This window comes from Siphateles boraxobius, unplaced genomic scaffold (genome assembly GCF_051911475.1).
Source record: "Siphateles boraxobius isolate OS27281-9 unplaced genomic scaffold, OSU_SipBor_1 6, whole genome shotgun sequence".
Lineage (NCBI taxonomy): Eukaryota > Metazoa > Chordata > Actinopteri > Cypriniformes > Leuciscidae > Siphateles > Siphateles boraxobius.
Window position 1 is genome coordinate 2,052,501 of NW_027509186.1, and position 17,843 is coordinate 2,070,343.

A 17,843-nucleotide genomic window follows, 5' to 3' on the forward strand; every position below is an offset into this window, starting at 1 on the left:
TCGTCCGGGGTCTGCCACACAAGCGGGAATGCTGCATTGATCTGTAAACATATTCTCTCCCATGTCTCACGCTTTGTTTTACTTGATATCCCAGTGTCGAATTTCCCTTTTATTTTTTATTTTTTTTCAGCACCAACTGGGCCAGTTTTCCAGCACTAACTGATCCTGTGTCCAGTTGGGCTTTCTTTTCCGTTTTGGCGAGTTCATAATCCACCGTTATTCAACTATTACATTACTTCAATAGGAGCAAATACTTGCTTTAAGTAGTCTATTTAGGCTATGGAAGCTTGTTTCCGCCACAGAATGAAAAATAAAAAAGCTAATTGCGACTTTTTATCTCACAACTGCGACTTTATTTCTCACAATTCTGACTTCATATCTCGCAATTGTGAGATAAAAAGTCGCAATTATTTTAATTTATTTTTATTCAGTGGCGGAAACAAGCTTCTATACTAATAGGATGTCAATTAACCAAGCAAGTGATAATGCAAGTGTCGTTTTTCATTATTAGGCAAGTGGCGCCGTGGCGGTTTCATTAGGGTATTAGGCTACCTTAATTTAATTTAATTCACCACTTTTCTCTCTCTCTCTGCCTTTTTAGAATTACACTTCACTGGGGCCTGCACAAACATGTCATTATATATGCATTTCGATGACATTACTATTATTATTTTGTGTAGGACCCAGACATATTTAGATGTCGTAATTCCATGAATTGTTGTGTCTGTGTTATGTTCCGCATGACGGCCCTGTCATCTAACAACCAATCACCGTGATCATTGCGAGGAAACTCGTGCATGAGAATTGACGTCATCCATAGCAACGAAGACTCACTCTTAGTTTAGGAGTTGTCATTTTTCCTTACTAAGAGTAGGTCTGAAAGGCGTTGTGAATAACTTTTAAGAGAAAACTCCTAGCTAAAATATTTTAATGGGATTTAGGAGTACTCCTAGTGGTAAAATAAAATTCTTTGTGAATACGGCCCCTGGTCTAGTAGCTCTCTGCAGTCTTCAAGCAGCTGCTTGATGTGGCTATAAATCATCACAATTGCCTGAGGAATGGGAAAGGTTTTGCCCTTGTTATCTTTAGGCCTATTTCTGGCTTCCCTGAATTCCTTCAGAAGCTTGAGTGCAACACATTCTGAAACCCTGTTGGCATCAGGTCTCTGGGCAGCCTGACCATGAGTCATGAACAGTCTGTGAATAAAAAGATGCATGATTGTATTATGTATGATTAGTATTCTATGGTTCATTATAGCTTTGTAAACATATAGACTGATTATGTTTTGGAATTGTATGGCAATGAGAGATAGACTTTATGATCTATCCTGGATCTCATCAAAACAGTTTTTTTAAAGTATTTTTAACCTTTGAAAGGAATTAAATTATACAGGGAGCATTCAACAAGACTCAAATTTAACACCGGTGCACTACAATTTAACTCACCTCTCAGCTGCTTGCTGACCAGGGGCTGAGCCACTACGCTTCCGAGAAGCTCTCCAAGGACCTTCCAAGGTCTTTTTCTTGCACTTAAGGGAATACTTGGAGGGGGACTGATCAATGGTATGCAAATACGAATACAACCGCAAGATCTCTGCTATCTCGTTAGTTGATAAACCAGTGATCGTGCGGTTGAGACTGACGAGATAGCCTGCCAGGTTATCCACTGCCTCCCATCCAGGAACACCCCTTGAATCACATCTACTGTCCTAGAAATGGAAACAAAAACAGAATCCTGGATTAGGAAATTATTTTGATACTTTGATAAACCATTCACAAATTACAAGCATCAGGTATTAGAAACTTTACCGGAGGTGGTGTGCTGGGCCCAGCACAGGAAATGTCTTCAATGTCAGGACTGTAAGAGCCACCACTTGGCACACTGGTTTCCTAGATTTTTTAAAAACATTTTAAAGAGAAGAATAAACTTCAGTTACAAAATTGACTGTTCAAATTGACTATTATTAATCTTTTAATTAAATGAACGTTTAATCATGAAGCAACTCATTCATTGCTCCTAAAAACATTAACATTCCTATGTAATTTTAATTCAAAACGATCAAGAAAATTGACATTACCAGAGGTGAGATCAATGAATCACCATGACTGCTGGAACTTGCAAGGGTGTGTGTGCCCAAATTGAGGTCTGCCGCATCACATATTGTGACATCCAGACACTCATCCTCCTGAACTTCAACCTCCATCTCTGGCAAGGCGATTTCATGTTGCTCCAGTGGAGAAAGCAGGTCTCCTCTGTCAGACTGTGCCAGCAAGTACTCCACAGCTATACGCTCATCTGCCATAAAGATTCAATAAACATTTTGTAATAAGAGCTATATATCAGGCTAAAGCAGTAGGCTACAGTGCATGTGATGAATGTAGTGTTGCTAATGAAAAATCTATTTTGCGATTAACATGAAAAATGTAAAAGCAAAAATCACAAAAGAAAAACTAAAACAAATACACTTCAACTTCACAAACTGACATATCTTATAACTAGGAACAAGCACCTTTACAGCAATGATCAGTCATGAAAACGATGGTCTGATTGGTTAGCGTTCAGGCAGCATGCAAAGCCTTTTAAAACACACAGTGATGCCTGGAATCACTATCGTAATAGTGTGTACAATGGTGAATCTTACCAGTGGGTTTCCCAGGAGGTTTGAATTCTGGCAGGAGTGCACATCCAAGGACTCTGTTGCTGAGGACATTCATGTGGGACATTAAACGTACATCATACATTTTAGTAAGTGATGTACCACTCATGTCCACAGCTTGATGAGCTCGGTTGATGTTCCACCTAGATGCACCCTCAAGCATGTACATCTGCGTATGTAGTGCATTACATCTCCAACCTGAAAGACAATGTTTCACATGATTAAAATACTATTATATAACCCCCCACTCAGAACCACCAGGCCTAAGAAAAAGGTTTGTTTCCAATTTGGTGCCTTTAATTTTCGAAGTCAGCAACTTCAGTATTGTGACAACACTATTTAAATATATGCATAATATTGTTTTATAATTTCAATTTACCTGGAATAAAAGTGCACTGGTGGCGATGGAAGCTTTCCAGAGAGGAGGACCCTCTGCCACACCTCAGTACATCCAGAACCTTGTCACCCTTCTGTAAACCGGAGCCCAGTTTTGTGTACAACTGAACACCGGGTGGATCTTGGATGCAAGGTAAGTGTTTCTGCTGTACCTCCCACACACGTGTCATGCTCTCTGGATTGATGAGGCGCAAACCAGTGGTGTCGGTCAGTTCCCACATGGAGTCCAGCAGTCCTTGTATCAAGACACGAGTTTCTTCAACTCCGCGTGTCCTCCTCCTGCAGTGCTTGGCCAGCTCACTGGAGGTGATGCTTGACAGGATTTGGGCCTCTGTTGAAATATGACCCCCATGTTTTTTTAAAAGCATGGTCTTTTTCGCCTCTTTAAGACGAGAGATGTCATCCTTGTCCCATTCAAATATACAGCTGGACAACTTGGAGCAGAAAGTGCCATACAGTGGATGGTGCTCCGTTGTAAGGCCAGCAGTAAACCGCCGCATGAAGTGGAACACATCAAGTCGCACTGTGATATTCCATGGTCGGAACCAGGTAAGAACTGGAGTCATGCCTACACCAATGAGAAACAAGGAGTGATTGTTTTCTCAGATTTACATTTGCATCATTAAAGAAATATAATAATGCTGTTTTACATAAGCTTTTGTCTACTTGATTGCAAACACTGAACAGGGTTCTCATAGTAAATTGCTACTGTAAATAGAAATTAAGAATTTTAGAACCATTGTAAATAGATCTAAAAAAATATAAATTTCTATAGTAAATAGTTCTAAAAATTCTCTTTATGAGTGTTCTTAAAGAATATGAACAAACACCTAGAAAAACCATGTACAGGAATGAAATTTAGTTTTTAGTAATTTAGAAACATGCCTGAAATGGTTGCTAATATGAATTAGAAATACAAACACATTCATATTAGGTAAAGACTTAATGTAACAAACCTGTCTCGCTGCAGCAGTCCCGGTCAACGTAAATCACAGCTGGCTCTGGCTCCCCAGCATCCTTGTATCGCTTTACGATGCCCTGACACAAGTCATCTATGCCAGCTCCCTCACCAGTGGTTAGGACACAGTTCAGGACTTGGCCAAACTCATTGCCAACATTGGTCATCCATGTAGCAGTGTCCGCAATGCCACCAGCAAGCTTTTTAGTTATCTATATAAATACACAAACATTACAATCAGGTAAAAATCTCTGAACATCAAGTTGAAATTAACATGCATTTGCCTCTTTTTATATACATTTACCTTCTTGGTAGAATCAAGCTTCAGGATGCTACCATATGTTGATGTTATGACACCCTTTAGCTCATCAATGTGACTCAGGATCTCGTTGGCATGAACCGTCTCAAACCACTGTGCCAGAGGTAGGGGGCAAAAAGGCGGTGGCTGCTGATATACCACTTCAGCCTGTGTCAGGGCACATTTCTTTTTGTGAAATTCACAGTCTGTCAGATAGTTAATGGTACGTCTTGCCCACTCCTCGCTGTGAACTTCTTCAAGCGCCTGCTGCAAGAAACTGGAGCTGTTCCCAGCAGTTCTAGGCTTCAACAAAGTCACACACTTCCTGTCAAGTGCAAGGTGAGTGGTAAGAACAGCGGGGAATTTGTTTCTGTGGGAGGGATCTAGTTGTTTGAGGATCTCCGAACTCCAAGGGCAGACAGGAATCTTACACTTACTGCAGCGAGGGTAGTCTACTCCAATTAAATAATATCTCGAGTCAATATCAATGACTTCCCTCACTTTTGTGTAGATTCCTGAATGGTGCATCTTCCTATTGCACTGTGTGCACTTCAGAGGAATACCCCACATTCTCATTGGGGCCCACAGAAACATACGCTGTCTAAAGTAGGTGTTAGGATCAGGAGGTGAAGTTGTAGGCTTGCTGGGACTTGGTGGATGAAACCAGTTTTGAGAAAACTGCTGCTTAAGTCGTCCTGTGGCGTCATATAGACACTGCGCGATCCACTTCTGGTCTGCTGGCTTAATAACTCGACAGAACTGTTTGGGGAGAAAACTCACCCAATTCACTACTGGAGGCCTCAGGTTAATTTCCAGGGATGGTGTTTGAGGTGCAGTTTGTGGAACGCCTTGCTGCTCTTCAATGTATGCGGGTGATTCAGTAAATGATGTTGTTGGAGAAGATGTTGGTGGATCCACAGATTCTGTCCCTGCAAGACTGGTACAAGGATGATTAGTTTCAATGTGGTGAAGAAGTCCAACCGCACCCCAGACTTTTGCACCACACTGGTCACAACATTCTTGGACATGGTAATCTGACAGATGTTCGGAGAAACAGTCCACATCAATGTCTTCACCACAAAGACCACACTTTATTGAAGAACTGCTCTCTGGGACTGATCTTGAGCCTGCACTGCTCTCTGGGACTGATCTTGAGCCTGCACTGCTCTCTGGGACTGCTCTTGAGCCTGCACTGCTCTCTGGGACTGATCTTGAGCCTGCACTGCTCTCTGGGACTGATCTTGAGCCTGCACTGCTCTCTGGGACTGATCTTGAGCCTGCACTGCTCTCTGGGGCTGGTTTTGCGCCTGCACTGCTCAGTGGTCTTGCCTGAGCACCTGCACTGCTCCATGAGGCTGGTCTTGCCTGAGCACCTGCACTGCTCCATGAGGCTGGTCTTGCCTGCGCACCTGCACTGCTCCATGAGGCTGGTCTTGCCTGCGCACCTGCACTGCTCCATGAGGCTGGTCTTGCCTGCGCACCTGCACTGCTCCATGAGGCAGGTTTTGCACCTGCACTGCTCTGTGGTCCTCCTTGCATGCCTGCACTGCTCTGTGGTCCTCCTTGCATGCCTGCACTGCTCTGTGGTCCTGCTTGCATGCCTGCACTGCTCTGTGGTCCTGCTTGCATGCCTGCACTGCTCTGTGGTCCTGCTTGCATGCCTGCACTGCTCTGTGGTCCTGCTTGCATGCCTAACACTGTCTGCTCTGCTGACTGTAAAAAAAGCATTAGTGTTTTCCCTAGGATTAGTGTTTTCCCTAGGTCTCAAAATCTGCAAATTATCAAAATCAAAACTTTGCTGAAAAACATGTTGTACACAATTACTACATGCAAACTGTCGTCTGATTCATAGGTTGTTGTTCTTTAAGGAAAGTAATACACCTTTAAGTAGAATTGTAAAAACACCCACCTTCAGGTCTTTGTGCAGGCATCTTTTTACTGCGAGTTAAATTGACATTTATATGCATTTTATTCAAGTAACCTGTTATACCATTATAAAGACCTCACTGATTTACATTAAAAGCTAAGAAATTAATCTAGTGTACTGACAGCATTTGCACTAAATTGCACAGCTTTGCTCAGTTTGTGCGCATTATATATATATATATATATATATATATATATATACACACACACCTTTTTCTGACTATTATTTCATGTCAGGCTTTACAGCTCAAATAATGAACATTTTTCTCTTATTAAAAAATGTTTTTAAATTAGTAATGATCACCAGCATAGGTAAAATAATCACATTCATTACATACCTTATGATAACCACATTTGCAAGTGATTATTTTCCCAAATATATCATATGCACAGGTCTGTTTGTGTAATGGACAGTTATTAATTCTTTCCAAGGCATGCTTCCACTTCTTCGCCCCTGGCTTCTTGCCTGTTGAGAAGTGGTACTTCCCTTGGGCATACTTGCACATGATGTCATGCCAGTATGAGTCTGGTTTACCAGTCTTAGTCATGTCTATAAATATGAAACAACAGGGTAAATACCAGACAACTTGAGAACAACTTCAGAGAGATACAAATGAAATGAAATTTAAAGAAAAGGCTTAGGGGAAAACATTTAAGACAAATTTTATGTAGAAGAGGGATTTTACACATGGATGGTTGTCAAATTACGTATGTTTGTTAATTTAACCATGTTAAAAGACAATTTTTAAACTATGGTAAATAGAATGAATGATTACGTTGCACTAAATTCAAATTGGTGCAATGAGGGGTGCAGTGAGAGGTGCAGTGAGAGGTGCAGTGTGCAGTGAGAGGTGAGGTGCAGTGAGAGGTGAGATGCAGTGAGTGGTGCAGTGAGAGGTGCAGTGAGAGGTGCAGTGAGAGGTGCAGTGAGAGGTGCAGTGAGAGGTGCAGTGAGAGGTGAGATGCAGTGAGGGGTGCAGTGAGAGGTGCAGTGAGAGGTGCAGTGAGAGGTGCAGTGAGAGGTGAGATGCAGTGAGGGGTGCAGTGAGTGGTGCAGTGAGTGGTGCAGTGAGAGGTGCAGTGAGAGGTGCAGTCAGAGATGCAGTGAGAGATGCAGTGAGGGGTGCAGTGAGAGGTGCAGTGAGAGGTGCAGTGAGAGGTGCAGTGAGAGGTGCAGTGAGAGGTGGGGTGCAGTGAGTGGTGCAGTGAGAGGTGCAGTGAGAGGTGCAGTGAGAGGTGAGGTGCAGTGAGAGGTGAGGTGCAGTGAGAGGTGAGGTGCAGTGAGAGGTGAGGTGCAGTGAGAGGTGAGATGCAGTGAGAGGTGAGATGCAGTGAGGGGTGCAGTGAGGGGTGCAGTGTGCAGTGAGAGGTGAGATGCAGTGAGAGGTGAGATGCAGTGAGGGGTGCAGTGAAAGGTGCAGTGAGGGGTGCAGTGAGAGGTGAGATGCAGTGAGAGGTGCGATGCAGTGAGAGGTGCAGTGAGGGGTGCAGTGTGCAGTGAGAGGTGAGATGCAGTGAGAGGTGAGATGCAGTGAAGGGTGCAGTGAGAGGTGCAGTGAGGGGTGCAGTGAGAGATGAGAGGTGAAGTGAGAGGAGCAGGGCCAGGGAGAAGAGAAGGCCCAAGGAGAGGGCAAGGTAAAGGTGTAAGAATGTGTGGTGGTGGCATTCCAAGGGCTGCAAGAACAGTAGTCAGTGATGAAATCCGTGCCACTATCATTGACCATGTAATCAACAGTCTTTCACTACGAGAGGCTGGAAAAAAGTAAAGTTACTGTACATGTGGACATACAATTCCCAACCAAGAAATGTAGTGTAAAAACGGTGGACTGCATGTTTTGCATGTTTTTCAAACTGAAACACTAAAGTCTATGAAGTTTTTGTAATGTCAACAATAGCCAGTATTTTGAAACTGGGTGTACTTTGATTGACTGCATGTACCTTGTGACGTGAAAACAAGTGTTATTCTTTGACAGAATAATTTCATTCTGAGTCTGAGTCAGATTTTCAGTGTTTTGGTAAAGTTAGTGTATGCAGAGAAAGATGTGTTCTATTTTGAAATGAAGAGTGTGTTTTTCAAAATGTGTTTTTGAGAAGAAAATCATCCATTTGGCCAATTGTGTTTTGTGGGTGTGAGTCTGTTTTAAGAGTTTAGAAAAATGATCTGAAGTATGGGTAAGCGCTTGTTAGCGATTGAAAAAAAAAACTAATAAATTGAAAACAGTAAAAAGCAACAGAGAGTAAAAATAAAGCAGTTCATTATGTAAAAATTATAACATAATTAGTTTCTAAAGTTATTAGGCTTTTTATTACGGTTTTATTTGTACACTCTATGGTTAATACAAAACAAGTCACCACTCTGTATTTTAACATTAATCATCATAGGAATTATTATCCTCATTTATAGTCCATATACTGTTATCTTAAACCAGTCCGGCTAAGCTTTTGCAGTATGAAGGCCGCGATTTATATCACTATATCAAAACATGGCCTCCGAACTCTATATAAGTGTTAAAACAACGAATTACAAATAAAGATAGCTGAATTAAACGTGTGCAACCTAAACCGAGTTTGAACTGTAATGTCCAACGAATAGATAATTTTTCTCTTTCACGTTAAAATGTTAATTAAACTGTACTTGCCTGCATCAAAACACAAAACCGTCTCAGGTAGTGATGGGGTGAATGACGAGTCCTTTTCGCGCCGTCGCTCTTTATGACGGTGGTCACGAGACTATGTTTCGGCCAATGACTGTTTTGGCCCGTCCAGCCAATGGCTGTTTTACCCCGCTGTTCGGAACTGTTAGGACCCGCTGTTCGGAACTGTTAGGACGTAATTTAGGATTGTTAGGACCTGTGTTAGGAATTGTTAGGACTTATTTAGATTGTGTTAGGAATTGTTAGGACTTATTTAGATTGTGTTAGGACTTGTGTTAGGACTTGTAACAAATGGTTAGGAATAGTTAGGCTGTCCATTCGCCGGAGGGTACGGCCACGACTACAAGCTGGCTGAAAGGGGCACGTCGTTTGTGGATTGGTGCCTTGCAGCGTCGCTGCCCGAGGCCAGTGTAGATCAGCAAGAACTCAACAACAAAACGTACCGCTCCACAAAAAGACGCCCGTTCGCCCGAACAGGGACTTGAACCCTGGACCCTCAGATTAAAAGTCTGATGCTCTACCGACTGAGCTATCCAGGTTCTTGCTCGAGAAGTGTGCGTGCTGTGTCGGAACGCACAGCAAAATGAATCGTATTGGCGCAGAAAAAAGAGTGTCCTCCAATGCATTGCGTTTCCATCTTCGAAGATTCAGAATGGCCGTCAAAACGTCTGCTATGTCAAAATATATTTGCTAATTAGTGGGAATGCAGCCTAGTAGACTGATGATAATAGTAATTAAAGGAAAATAATGCTAGGAAAAAGAACAAAAACTCACTGCTACTTGTCTGGAAAGCCTCTTCACACGCTTCAATGCTGTTGACTTGCCGCGCTCTTATCGTTATTGTAAACTTGTGTCAAAGGCGCAGTTGTTCGTAGCAAATAGCAAGCCCGCGGCACTCTAGGTAACAGCCAGCGAGTTAACTGACACCTAGCGATTAGAAAATATACACGCACCATATTCTCTCTGAAGCAAGATTCTTCCCACATAAATAGGAGCATTTCGTTTTCAGTCTTTTCTCTAAGGGTTCGAACCTGAAAGCTCGTGCTTTCAAAGAAGGTCCCAGTTTCAATTCACTCGAACATCCAGAGCACATCAAGGGCACGCGCCGTGCACAAAAAGAGTAGTCTGAAGGACGGGGTGGGGACAGGTGGCGACATGGAGCTCAATTTCAATGGCACCCAGAAAATCTGCGGCCACAACGCAGAGTACTAACCACTATACGATCACGGCGAGCTACCAGTCTACCTGACGTGTCCTTGAATACAAAGGGGCCTTGTCATCTTTAGCTTGCAGACAAAACTGTTTCTTACCAACATAACTCTTTTCAAGGGTAATCCTGTAACAGTGACTCTGGAGAAGAAGTCACTGAAAAGAAAAGGATTCTGTTTTTCCTTTTATAAAGCTTAAGCTAGGCCTCCAGAAGGTTACAAACTAAAGCAGGCGCATGCTGTCAACCTAGTCGGTAGGATTCGAAACTGCGCGGGGAGACACCAATGGATTTCTAGTCCATCGCCTTAACCACTCGGCCACGACTACAAGCTGGCTGAAAGGGGCACGTCGTTTGTGGATTGGTGCCTTGCAGCGTCGCTGCCCGAGGCCAGTGTAGATCAGCAAGAACTCAACAACAAAACGTACCGCTCCACAAAAAGAGGCTTGTTCACCCGAACAGGGACTTGAACTCTGGACCCTCAGATTAAAAGTCTGATGCTCTACCGACTGAGCTATCCGGGCTCTTGCTCGAGAAGCGTGCGTGCTGCGTGGGAACGCACAGCAAAATGAATCGTATTGGCGCAGAAAAAAGAGTGTCCTCCAATGCTTTGCGTTTCCTTCTTCGAAGATTCAGAATGGCCGTCAAAACGTCTGCTATGTCAAAATATATTTGCTAATTAGTGGGAATGCAGCCTAGTAGACTGATGATAATAGTAATTAAAGGAAAATAATGCTAGGAAAAAGAACAAATACTCACTGCTACTTGTCTGGAAAGCCTCTTCACAAGCTTCAATGCTGTTGACTTGCTGCGCTCCTATCGTTATTGTAAACTTGTGTCAAAGGCGCAGTTGTTTGTAGCCAGTGGCGCAAAAAGTGGGTATGCGCTATATGCGGCGCATAGGGGCGCCGCATCATGAGGGCGCCAAAGCGATGGTTAAATTTTTTTTTTTTTTTTACAAGTTATATACATTTATATAAAATTTATACAAGTTAAATATAAAAAAAGTTATATAAATTTTAGAGGACTAACAGGCTAGAGTAGGCGTCGGTGCCCTCATAATATTCCATCATTGAATTTATTTTGACATAGAAGGGTATCGCGAGCGGGCGGGGGCGCGCGCGTGAGCGCTGAGGAGCAGCACAGGAGTGCGTTATCGTTGAAACTCGAAAAAGATGAATGAAGCAAAAAAGCGGTCGGGGGCTAAAAATAGAAAAAGAAGGAGGTTAAAGGAGAAGGCATGTCAAGGGATGCGACAGCAGCTAAATAAGTGGATGGTGAAATGCAACAGGTATGTGATGTTTGTGCTTGGAGGAGGCTTGCAAATATTCATGTTAACAGACTAACGTTTGCTAACTCTGGGAATGTAGCAGCCAGAGCTAGCTAGTTTAGAATATGCAAAACCGAGGTTGATGAGCTGAAAACTAAAAAATATAAGGTAGCATGTACAATAAATGACAAGAATCTGGAAAACAACTAATGCAATATCTCTGGTTTACCATGGAATCATGCGTAGATTTGCTACCAAGCTTGGAGGCTTGCAAATATTAATGTTAACAGCAAGTGTTTATGCAAAACATAACTTAATGCAAAATAATATTGCTGATATCTACATTTAGATTGTGGTTAAACCTTATGGTACCAATCCCATGCATGACATATCTCAATTTTATTAAAGTAAAATAACAACTGGAAAATATAAGGTAGCATGCACAATAATTGACTAGAAGCTGGAAAACATGACTTATGTAATAAGGCTGGTTTATCATGGAAACAAATAGATTTTGTTTTACCATTCATGTATGTTCATGTTAGCTGTGCTATCAGGCATACAAGCTATAGTTACATCTGCTGGGTGACATGGAAGCTGTATTTTGGGTCACATCTCTCTCTCTCTCTTTAAAGATCTGTGCTATATAATATGTATGATCAAGTGGCAAACAGCAACGAGGCTTTTGTTGACCACTTGGACAAAATCTGTTTCTGTTTTTTTTTTTTTTGTTCACTGACATAATTTATGTCATCATTGTTGTCATTGTCACAAGTACAGGGATTTGCAAAGAAAAAAAGAACATTTTCTGGGATAAGGAAGATTTGATGGATGATCATTTTGATACAAATGACAGCTACACACAATATGATTATTATATATATATATATATATATATATATATATATGTGTGTGTGTGTGTATGTATGTGTATATGTGTATGTTTGTAACTGTTTATTCTGTAACTTTTTATTATTTGTTAACATTGTTAATATATATATATATATGATATGTGTGTGTGTATTGGGGGGGCGCCAAAATTGTTGCTGCATACCCCTCTAACACTGGGTAGTTGCGCCCCTGTTTGTAGCAAATAGCAAGCCCGCGGCACTCTAGGTAACAGCCAGCGAGTGTACTGACACCTAGCGATTAGAAAATATACACGCACCATATTCTCTCTGAAGCAAGATTCTTCCGAAATAAATAGGAGCGTTTCGTTTTCAATCTTTTCTCTAAGGGTTCGAACCTGAGAGCTCGTGCTTTCAAAGAAGGTCCCAGTTTCAATTCACTCGAACATCCAGAGCACATCAAGGGCACGCGCCGTGCACAAAGAGAGAAGTCTGAAGGACGGGGTGAGGAGAGGTGGTGACATGGAGCTCAATTTCAATGGCACCCAGAAAATCTTGCCGTGACCCGGATTCGAACCGGGGTTGCTGCGGCCACAACGCAGAGTACTAACCACTATACGATCACCGCGAGCTACCAGTCTACCTGACGTGTTCTTGAATACAAAGGGGCCTTGTCATCTTTAGCTTGCAGACAAAACTGTTTCTTACCAACATAACTCTTTTCAAGGGTAATCCTGTAACAGTGACTCTGGAGAAGAAGTCACTGAAAAGAAAAGGATTCTGTTTTTCCTTTTATAAAGTTTAAGCTAGGCGCTAAACTGAAGCAGGCGCATGCTGTCAACGTAGTCGGTAGGATTCGAACCTGCACGGGGAGACCCCAATGGATTTCTAGTCCATCGCCTTAACCACTCGGCCACGACTACAAGCTGGCTGAAAGGGGCATGTCGTTTGTGGATTGGTGCCTTGCAGCGTCGCTGCCTGAGGCCAGTGTAGATCAGCAAGAACTCAACAACAAAACGTACCGCTCCACAAAAAGACGCTCGTTCGCCCGAACAGGGACTTGAACCCTGGACCCTCAGATTAAAAGTCTGATGCTCTACCGACTGAGCTATCCGGGCTCTTGCTCGAGAAGTGTGCGTGCTGCGTCGGAACGCACAGCAAAATGAATCGTATTGGCGCAGAAAAAAGAGTGTCCTCCAATGCATTGCGTTTCCTTCTTCGAAGATTCAGAATGGCCGTCAAAACGTCTGCTATGTCAAAATATATTTGCAAATTAGTGGGAATGCAGCCTAGTAGACTGATGATAATAGTAATTAATGGAAAATAATGCTAGGAAAAAGAACAAAAACTCACTGCTACTTGTCTGGAAAGCCTCTTCACACGCTTCAATGCTGTTGACTTGCCGCGCTCTTATCGTTATTGCAAACTTGTGTCAAAGGCGCAGTTGTTTGTAGCAAATAGCAAGCCCGCGGCACTCTAGGTAACAGCCAGCGAGTGTACTGACACCTAGCGATTAGAAAATATACACGCACCATATTCTCTCTGAAGCAAGATTCTTCCGAAATAAATAGGAGCATTTCGTTTTCAGTCTTTTCTCTAAGGGTTCGAACCTGAGAGCTCGTGCTTTCAAAGAAGGTCCCAGTTTCAATTCACTCGAACATCCAGAGCACATCAAGGGCACGCGCCGTGCACAAAAAGAGTAGTCTGAAAGACGGGGTGAGGACAGGTGGCGACATGGAGCTCAATTTCAATGGCACACAGAAAATCTTGCCGTGACCCGGATTCGAACCGGGGTTGCTGCAGCCACAACGCAGAGTACTAACCACTATACGATCACGGCGAGCTACAGGTCTACCCGACGGGTCCCTGAATACAAAGGGGCCTTGTCATCTTTAGCTTGCAGACAAAACTGTTTCTTACCAACATAACTCTTTTCAAGGGTAATCCTGTAACAGTGACTCTGGAGAAGAAGTCACTGAAAAGAAAAGGATTCTGTTTTTCCTTTTATAAAGTTTAAGCTAGGCCTCCAGAAGGTTACAAACTAAAGCAGGCGCATGCTGTCAACGTAGTCGGTAGGATTCGAACCTGCGCGGGGAGACACCAATGGATTTCTAGTCCATCGCCTTAACCACTCGGCCACGACTACAAGCTGGCTGAAAGGGGCATGTCGTTTGTGGATTGGTGCTTTGCAGCGTCGCTGCCCGAGGCCAGTGTAGATCAGCAAGAACTCAACAACAAAACGTACAGCTCCACAAAAAGAGGCTTGTTCACCCGAACAGGGACTTGAACTCTGGACCCTCAGATTAAAAGTCTGATGCTCTACCGACTGAGCTATCCGGGCTCTTGCTCGAGAAGCGTGCGTGCTGCGTGGGAACGCACAGCAAAATGAATCGTATTGGCGCAGAAAAAAGAGTGTCCTCCAATGCTTTGCGTTTCCTTCTTCGAAGATTCAGAATGGCCGTCAAAACGTCTGCTATGTCAAAATATATTTGCTAATTAGTGGGAATGCAGCCTAGTAGACTGATGATAATAGTAATTAAAGGAAAATAATGCTAGGAAAAAGAACAAATACTCACTGCTACTTGTCTGGAAAGCCTCTTCACACGCTTCAATGCTGTTGACTTGCCGTGCTCCTATCGTTATTGTAAACTTGTGTCAAAGGCGCAGTTGTTTGTAGCCAGTGGCGCAAAAAGTGGGTATGCGCTATATGCGGCGCATAGGGGCGCCGCATCATGAGGGCGCCAAAGCGATGGTTACATTTTTTTTTTTTTTTATAAGTTATATACATTTATATAAAATTTATACAAGTTAAATATAAAAAAAGTTATATACATTTTAGAGGACTAACAGGCTAGAGTAGGCGTCGGTGCCCAAATAATATTCCATCATTGAATTTATTTTGACGTAGAAGGGTATCGCGAGCGGGCGGGGGCGCGCGCGTGATCGCTGAGGAGCAGCACAGGAGTGCGTTATCGTTGAAACTCGAAAAAGATGAATGAAGCAAAAAAGCGGTCGGGGGCTAAAAATAGAAAAAGAAGGAGGTTAAAGGAGATGGCATGTCAAGGGATGCGACAGCAGCTAAATAAGTGGATGGTGAAATGCAACAGGTATGTGATGTTTGTGCTTGGAGGAGGCTTGCAAATATTCATGTTAACAGACTAACGTTTGCTAACTCTGGGAATGTAGCAGCCAGAGCTAGCTAGTTTAGAATATGCAAAACCGAGGTTGATGAGCTGAAAACTAAAAAATATAAGGTAGCATGTACAATAAATGACAAGAATCTGGAAAACAACTAATGCAATATCTCTGGTTTACCATGGAATCATGCGTAGATTTGCTACCAAGCTTGGAGGCTTGCAAATATTAATGTTAACAGCAAGTGTTTATGCAAAACATAACTTAATGCAAAATAATATTGCTGATATCTACATTTAGATTGTGGTTAAACCTTATGGTACCAATCCCATGCATGACATATCTCAATTTTATTAAAGTAAAATAACAACTGGAAAATATAAGGTAGCATGCACAATAAATGACTAGAAGCTGGAAAACATGACTTATGTAATAAGGCTGGTTTATCATGGAAACAAATAGATTTTGTTTTACCATTCATGTATGTTCATGTTAGCTGTGCTATCAGACATACAAGCTATAGTTACATCTGCTGGGTGACATGGAAGCTGTATTTTGGGTCACATCTCTCTCTCTCTTTAAAGATCTGTGCTATATAATATGTATGATCAAGTGGCAAACAGCAACGAGGCTTTTGTTGACCACTTGGACAAAATCTGTTTCTGTTTTTTTTTTTTTTGTTCACTGACATAATTTATGTCATCATTGTTGTCATTGTCACAAGTACAGGGATTTGCAAAGAAAAAAAAAACATTTTCTGGGATAAGGAAGATTTGATGGATGATCATTTTGATACAAATGACAGCTACACACAATATGATTATTATTATATATATATATATATATATATGTGTGTGTGTATGTATGTGTATATGTGTATGTTTGTAACTGTTTATTCTGTAACTTTTTATTATTTGTTAACATTGTTATATATATATATATATATATATATATATATATATATATATATATATATATATATGATATGTGTGTGTGTATTGGGGGGGGCGCCAAAATTGTTGCTGCATACCCCTCTAACACTGGGTAGTTGCGCCCCTGTTTGTAGCAAATAGCAAGCCCGCGGCACTCTAGGTAACAGCCAGCGAGTGTACTGACACCTAGCGATTAGAAAATATACACGCACCATATTCTCTCTGAAGCAAGATTCTTCCGAAATAAATAGGAGCGTTTCGTTTTCAATCTTTTCTCTAAGGGTTCGAACCTGAGAGCTCGTGCTTTCAAAGAAGGTCCCAGTTTCAATTCACTCGAACATCCAGAGCACATCAAGGGCACGCGCCGTGCACAAAAAGAGAAGTCTGAAGGACGGGGTGAGGAGAGGTGGTGACATGGAGCTCAATTTCAATGGCACCCAGAAAATCTTGCCGTGACCCGGATTCGAACCGGGGTTGCTGCGGCCACAACGCAGAGTACTAACCACTATACGATCACGGCAAGCTACAGGTCTACCCGACGGGTCCCTGAATACAAAGGGGCCTTGTCATCTTTAGCTTGCAGACAAAACTGTTTCTTACCAACATAACTCTTTTCAAGGGTAATCCTGTAACAGTGACTCTGGAGAAGAAGTCACTGAAAAGAAAAGGATTCTGTTTTTCCTTTTATAAAGTTTAAGCTAGGCCTCCAGAAGGTTACAAACTAAAGCAGGCGCATGCTGTCAACGTAGTCGGTAGGATTCGAACCTGCGCGGGGAGACACCAATGGATTTCTAGTCCATCGCCTTAACCACTCGGCCACGAACAACAAGCTGGCTGAATGGGGCACGTCGTTTGTGGATTGGTGCCTTGCAGCGTCGCTGCCCGAGGCCAGTGTAGATCAGCAAGAACTCAACAACAAAACGTACCGCTCCACAAAAAGACGCTCGTTCGCCCGAACAGGGACTTGAACCCTGGACCCTCAGATTAAAAGTCTGATGCTCTACCGACTGAGCTACCCGGGCTCTTGCTCAAGAAGCGTGCGTGCTGCGTTGGAACGCACAGCAAAATGAATCGTATTGGCGCAGACAAAAGAGTGTCCTCCAATGCATTGCGTTTCCTTCTTCGAAGATTCAGAATGGCCGTCAAAACGTCTGCTATGTCAAAATATATTTGCAAATTAGTGGGAATGCAGCCTATTAGACTGATGATAATAGTAATTAAAGGAAAATAATGCTAGGAAAAAGAACAAATACTCACTGCTACTTGTCTGGAAAGCCTCTTCACACGCTTCAATGCTGTTGACTTGCCGTGCTCCTATCGTTATTGTAAACTTGTGTCAAAGGCGCAGTTGTTTGTAGCCAGTGGCGCAAAAAGTGGGTATGCGCTATATGCGGCGCATAGGGGCGCCGCATCATGAGGGCGCCAAAGCGATGGTTACATTTTTTTTTTTTTTATAAGTTATATACATTTATATAAAATTTATACAAGTTAAATATAAAAAAAGTTATATACATTTTAGAGGACTAACAGGCTAGAGTAGGCGTCGGTGCCCAAATAATATTC

The 17,843-nt window shown here is 42.5% G+C and overlaps 8 non-coding genes across 8 annotated transcripts; all 8 read right to left on the reverse strand.

Annotated features, from left to right (window-relative positions):
• Positions 1–9,354: 9,354 nt before the first annotated feature.
• Positions 9,355–9,427, reverse strand: trnak-uuu (transfer RNA lysine (anticodon UUU)). The gene has a single exon. It is a non-coding gene; the product is annotated as a tRNA-Lys (tRNA).
• A 3,627-nt stretch (positions 9,428–13,054) lies between these two features.
• trnas-aga (transfer RNA serine (anticodon AGA)) lies at positions 13,055–13,136 on the reverse strand. Its single transcript has one exon. It is a non-coding gene; the product is annotated as a tRNA-Ser (tRNA).
• A 122-nt stretch (positions 13,137–13,258) lies between these two features.
• Positions 13,259–13,331, reverse strand: trnak-uuu (transfer RNA lysine (anticodon UUU)). Its single transcript has one exon. It is a non-coding gene; the product is annotated as a tRNA-Lys (tRNA).
• Positions 13,332–13,981: 650 nt separating this feature from the next.
• On the reverse strand, positions 13,982–14,053 carry trnah-gug (transfer RNA histidin (anticodon GUG)). The gene has a single exon. It is a non-coding gene; the product is annotated as a tRNA-His (tRNA).
• A 224-nt stretch (positions 14,054–14,277) lies between these two features.
• Positions 14,278–14,359, reverse strand: trnas-aga (transfer RNA serine (anticodon AGA)). The gene has a single exon. It is a non-coding gene; the product is annotated as a tRNA-Ser (tRNA).
• Positions 14,360–16,728: 2,369 nt separating this feature from the next.
• Positions 16,729–16,800, reverse strand: trnah-gug (transfer RNA histidin (anticodon GUG)). The gene has a single exon. It is a non-coding gene; the product is annotated as a tRNA-His (tRNA).
• Positions 16,801–17,024: 224 nt separating this feature from the next.
• On the reverse strand, positions 17,025–17,107 carry trnas-aga (transfer RNA serine (anticodon AGA)). Its single transcript has one exon. It is a non-coding gene; the product is annotated as a tRNA-Ser (tRNA).
• A 122-nt stretch (positions 17,108–17,229) lies between these two features.
• On the reverse strand, positions 17,230–17,302 carry trnak-uuu (transfer RNA lysine (anticodon UUU)). Its single transcript has one exon. It is a non-coding gene; the product is annotated as a tRNA-Lys (tRNA).
• Positions 17,303–17,843: the final 541 nt, after the last annotated feature.